Source organism: Syngnathus floridae, chromosome 21 (assembly GCF_059516105.1).
Source record: "Syngnathus floridae isolate MCC-2025c chromosome 21, RoL_Sflo_1.0, whole genome shotgun sequence".
Taxonomy (NCBI): domain Eukaryota; kingdom Metazoa; phylum Chordata; class Actinopteri; order Syngnathiformes; family Syngnathidae; genus Syngnathus; species Syngnathus floridae.
The window spans coordinates 171,501-177,500 of record NC_142433.1 but is presented as its reverse complement, the minus strand read 5'-3'; the positions used below and the strand labels follow the sequence as shown (position 1 = coordinate 177,500).

The window sequence follows — 6,000 nt, the reverse complement described above, 5'->3', positions numbered from 1 at the left end:
GAAATCCGCCGCCGCCGCCGCCGCCGCCTTTAGCTGGCCGCCAACTAATTAAAGCGGATGGCGGCTTTGCGCTCCACAGGGTGCTGTCGTAGCCCCGGCCGCCTCCAAAAATTGACCGTCAACAGGTCACGGCTACAGATGTGCGTATTCATCTGAACTCCCCACCATTAAAAGAACAAATGCACACGCACTGGAACATGATGCCGTTCATTCCATGATCTGACATCAACATGATTGGTATTATCAAAACAACTGATCAACATGATATTTCTTGTTTTCAGGTATCTGAATCATTACCAAAACAAGAGACGAACATGATATCTCTTGTTTTCAGGTATGTAAATCATTAAGTGCGACTTCCTGTGACTGGTGGGCGTGTCACCCACCCAGGTGTGTCCCATTCAAATCCTAAAGAGCTTGAGGCAGCTTGCTTGTGTTCTGTAGAAACAACACTTGTAGCTTTTTTTGGGAGTACCCCCACCACCACCAAAGAAAAGGTGCAAAAGTGCTGATTGTGAAGAGCATGGAAAACAAGCAAGTGCGAAGCAAAGGGCTGGCTGAATTCCAAAGCTTCTTGAAAGAGTCTCCTCGTGATCCCCATCAAACAAGCTCATCTGTCTGAGGTAGGTAAGGTCATGTCTTGGGCTTGCTTGGCTTCTTCTGAATAGTCACCCGACGTAGCGCGTGGCGGCAGGTGCAAAACAAGCTCAAAAGTGGACGGCAACAATTGAAAGACAGAAGCGGTCTGCTTGGGAGATACCACTGGCAAAACAACAAATGAGCTCAGGCCGGCCGAGGGAGAAGCAGTGGGAAAGTCGGTCTTTAGTTCTGACCTCAGTATTTGGAGTCGCAGATTGTCCGGACCGCGGTGCATACGTATAACCTCGGCAACCTTTAACCGCTATTTCGGTATTGTGTTGCTTTTTAAATGGACGACAAGTTCAAAGCCCTGAGCGTGCGTGCGCTGAGAAGTTGGACACGTTCCCGTTTCTTGCACTGGATTGTCTGCCTGCTGCCTGCCTGCCTGCCTGCCTGCCAGCTTGCTTGTGTTTGTGCTGAGAATTCAAAAGGATACTTTCAGAAAAGCCTGACTGACCCGTGACGGGAGTGCTTCATATTTTTGAGACTTTTCTTTGTTTTTGCTTCTACATTTTTTTTTTACCACCACATGAAGGAATATTATGCATACGGTGCTATTTTGCTGATAATAAATAAATAACCATTGAATGAGCAGCAGTTTTATGTGAGTAACAGATAAGGCTACATAATGAGGTTCCATCTAAATGAATGGACGACGCAGCATTTATTGCACATCAAATTGAAGCGCGTGCCAGCAGCAGCAGCTTCCTGAAAACGAATAAATAACCGCGTCCTGGCGACGACCACGCAGGCTGACTTGAAAACGGGCAAGGCCATCGACCTTTGACCTGTCTCTGTACGGATATTATTCCCATGCTGCAATTTCACGGTGTATTTGGCCTGCCTCCTGCATCTGCAAAAATGGGAGGATGACATGGATACAGCGCACTTGTGGATGGATGCCCATTAGTTCCTCACAGTAAAATGGCCAAAAGAGGGTAGAACCATATTGATTGTTTTTTTTTTTTTTTTTTTTTTGTTTTTTTTTTTTTAAATCTGGCCACCACTCCCTTATTTTGTCCAGTTCAAATGAGAGCCGCAGCCGACTTTAACAATAAAGGAGATGATACCAGCAGTGTTCATTCTTGATCAAATAATTCATCCCGTTAATACATTTGTGGGTTCATGCAAATGTAATGCCTTAACTTGCCCAGCCCAATTAAAAATACAATTACAAATATAATTAGAAGCATAAGGTGATACCAGAGAGGGAGGATTTTTCCCAAGGAGTCATACAACCCATTTTAACGTACATAACAAAAAGTGTGGCTTGATTATTATTAACGATCCATTTTCATCATATACTTTTATTTCTGAATTGGTTTTGACATTTTTTTGGTCAAATAAGAAGCCAAGCGTTTTAAACCTAATGACTTGCGACGAAAAAGACACGCACTGCGGCATCAAAACAATGCGTTCCAGAGCCACATGAATGAATGCATGTTTGCCGGTGCGGGACCGGACCGGCCCTGCCCGGACCGGCCCTGCTCGGCCCAGCCCGGCCCGGCCCGGCCCGACCCGACCCGACCCGACCCAGCCCAGCCTAACCTAATCCACGCTTTGTCCCGGAACAGAATTTCAGCTTTAATCAAAATCAGAATTGGAAAAGACCCAGCCGGCGTGCCTTTGGGATATTTTTCCATTAAGCATTTTGACACATGACTGACTGTAGGGGATTATTGGTTTTTGAAGAACTATTAACAGCGCGACATTAGCATTTTAATACAGTTCTCCTCGACATACTAATGCAATTTACTTCTCAGCTTTGTTGCCAACTCACTCCTGCAGCGATTCAAACCAACAGCAATAAGCCCTGAGCTTTAATTATTTTTAATTGTCATGGAATATGACTTTTATTAATCACTTTTAAATCGCAAGCCAATGCAACTGGACTCTTACTTACTCTATGACCGCAGGTCGAGACTACGGAAAAAGTTGTTGGTTTTTTTTCCCCTTGAACTTCTTTTTTGTTTCCAAAGTGCAGCAGACGAGCAAACACATTAAACATCCATTTCAGCAAAACGCTTGAATTAAGCATTCGAGAAAGACGAATGAAATAATAAGTCCAAATTGTGTGTGCCAACCTGTCTGCCCTCGCGGGATTGCTTGGTGAAACGTTTCCAGGACATTGTCTGATTGAGGTCCCGAAAGGTCTCTTGAGCTTCCCGTCACTTGCATGGTTAGTTATTCCCGTTGCTTGCCGTGTCCACGCGGTACCATGCCATTTTTCTCTTTCCTTTTGTTTCACATTGACTTTGTAATTCCTCACTCACTCACTTTGGTCTCTGTTGACCATGATCTGATTGTTTTTGCAGCCTCGCTTGTGAAAGGAAGGAAGGAAGGAAGGAAGGAAGGAAGGAAGGAAGGAAGGAAGGAAGGAAGGAAGGAAGGAAGGAAGGAAGGAAGGAAGGAAGGAAGGAAGGAAGGAAGGAAGGAAGGAAGGAAGGAAGGAAGGAAGGCAGGAAGGCAGGAAGGCAGGCAGGAAGGAAGGCAGGAAGGAAGGCAGGAAGGAAGGCAGGAAGGAAGGAGTGGATATTTTCTATTGGCCCTGTCAAACCTTGTTGATGAAGTCCATGGCTCCAAAAGACTTTTCTTTTCTTTTCCAATGCAGTGACGTGTGCCTGAGATGGGAGAATATGGGCTAAGAGTGCGGTGCGGTGCGGCCGGCAAGCGCATTCCAAAAAGCAGCACGATTGAGCGCTCCAAATTGCCGTGAGGGTTATTGGAATCGAATGCTCGTTTGGGCGGTGAGCGGTCGAGGGTCTGCCGCGCCCGCCTACTGCGCCTGGTGACCATGAAGCGGCTGGCTCAGATCATGGATGAATGATAGACAGATCGATAGATCGATAGCTAGATGGATATAGACGGTTGTATCTTTGTGCTCTTTGGTTTGTTTTTGCATGATGAATGAATTAGAGGCAATCATTGGAAAAGCAGCGGGTGGGGAGTGTGGCTGACAAGGGTAAAAGAGCTTTTTGGGTTTCTCCAGCCAGCCAGCCAGCCAGCCAGCCAGCCACACTTGAGGGTTTCAATAACAGGATTAATGTGGCCCCCGGTGCCACTGTTCCAGCTGGAATGGGATCAATGGGGAAAAAGGCAAAAGCCTTTTAAAAGGATTATAGATTAGCAATTAGATGTCTTTTTGACTGTGCACAGTATTCGTAGTACTTTCAGGTGTGATTTCCTGCCGCTGTGGTTTCATCGTCTTCCTTTTGCATCCAAACCTTGTCCGCTTTGAGTACTTACTTCAGTGGCCATTTCTGTTACATACGTATGTATGTATGTCTACTGAATATACACCTCATTGGTCAAAATGAAGTTTCTATTTTGATTGTAGTCCACTGCTACAATCAAATACTACGTATTATTGTAAGATGGCTTCATTCATATCAAGAAGAAATTGAAACGATTGTACATTTCGACTGTGTACCTAACCATGGATTTTCTGCTTCATTAGGTGTTCCCCGCAAAAAGAAAATATGGAATATCCTTCCGGAAGTGACCTGTGAAATGCTTCACTGTAAGCTGCGAGCGAGCGAGCGAGCGAACTTCTCTGCCGTCCACGGTAAGCTGAGCGTCCGAAGTGACTTTGCAGTGTCATTGAGGAAGGATCTGGGTGCAAGAAGTGACATTTCGCGAGTTAAACATTGTTTTCCCTAAAAATCCATTGAAGAAAAAGGCAAAATCCAATTTGATGTACAGCTAAAGTTGAGTGTTTGCTATTAGCAAAAATAGCACTTTTGCAAACAATTGTTGGACATCAAAGGAGAAGAAATTTAAGATGGATGGATCTCTCTCTCTCTCTCTGTCTCTCTGTCTCTCTGTCTCTCTGTCTCTCTGTCTCTCTCTCTCTGTCTCGCTGTCTCTCTGTCTCTCGCTCTCTCTCTCTCTCTCCCCCTCTCTCTGTCTCTCTCTCTCTCTCCCCCTCTCTCTGTCTCTCTCTCTCTTTGTCTCTCTCTCGCTCTCGCTCTTTGTCTCTCTCTCGCTCTCGCTCTCTCTCTCGCTCTCTCTTTCTCCCTCTCTCTATCTGTTCAAGGGTTTGCTGAGGTCTCAGGGGAACCAATAGGTCAAGTCAAAGCCCGTAGTAATATATCAAGTAACGTGGCCAACAAAAAGGAGTTGATCCACTTTAATGCATTCAATGGTTGCCACTTTTAACATGAAAGGATTGCAAAAGGAAAACCATTGTTGCCATATGTGCGCAAGGCAAAGAGGTGCTATGGGCTTATCATGAATGCAATCTTTATCAGTCAGACACAATTTGGTGGCGAGTCAAAGACTCTCCATGAGAGCAAAGCGATAGTTATCAAAAGGACAATTCATATCCGCTCGGCTCTGCTCTTGCTGGCTGGCTGGCTGGCTGGCTGGCTGGCTGGCGTGCTCTTGGCTTCATTTGAATTGGCTGCTGATTGATTTGCTCACACGTATTCGGGATCAATCAAGTTGATCAATTCATTGGATTGCATGAGATACTTTTTGACAATGTTGTATTATATTGTTGTACGTTTGGATTATATCGTTCACTCGTTGAGGGAAAAATATAAGTAAATAGGCTTTTGCAACTGTTGTGCAACCTGGAAAGAAAGCTTGTGATTAGAATTTCATTGGAATGGTCACTAAGATTGAGATGGATGAAATCTGCTTGTCATAAAGAGGAGCAAAACTGCTTGTGACAGAGTAATGAATCCAGGATTCCCATTCTGATGAGATTTTGCCCATTGGAATTGTATTTTTAATGCTGCTTGGATTTTGACCCATATTGAGTGGCCTGCCCCCGTCCCACCTCACCCCACCCCGCCCCGCCCCGCCCCGCGTGACCAACCCGCCCACCGCAGTCAATATTGTAGTTGTGACCAGCTCCGAGTCTGCGTAATGGCTTCTGTCACAGCGTGGCAATGCGAAAGCATGAAGAATTTCCGCCAGCCAGAGTCGTCATTCCAACAGTGTGGCCTTTTATTCTTAGGCCTGTCACCTGTAATTCATGTCAGACGGAAAGTCAAGTCTAACTGACACCGACTTTAACTCCGTAATAGGCTTCGGGCTCATTTCTCGCAAGTGGGGCTCTTCATATTCACATTGGACACGACAACGAACGCAGCAGCCTCCCTCGACCATCCAAGTCGAGCACCTATCTCGGCTCATGGTTTTATCCTGACGGTCGGCAAAGAAAAAGCTTGTCGATGCTATGGTGAGATCTGCAGTTGCCATTTGATTGGTTTTCTCCAAATAATAGTTTCCCAAGCTCTGTAAGCGGACGGATGCAAGTGAAATACCCTAGCCTAGTGGATGTCAGTTGTGGTGCTTCTTAAGGGCGGGCCTTGCTTTTTCCTTTCCTAGTCTAATGATGCGCAAAATGGTTCC

General features: G+C 45.6%; 1 long non-coding RNA gene across 4 annotated transcripts in view; it reads left to right on the top strand.

Moving 5' to 3' along the window:
* Positions 1-365: 365 nt before the first annotated feature.
* The window catches only part of LOC148379604 (uncharacterized), a 40,077-nt gene continuing 34,442 nt past the window's right edge, over positions 366-6,000 (top strand). For all 4 annotated transcript variants that reach the window (XR_015854853.1, XR_015854852.1, XR_015854855.1 and 1 more), the window contains exons 1-2: positions 366-623; positions 4,097-4,204. This is a non-coding gene — a long non-coding RNA (uncharacterized LOC148379604). The remainder of the gene's footprint in view (positions 624-4,096; positions 4,205-6,000) is intronic.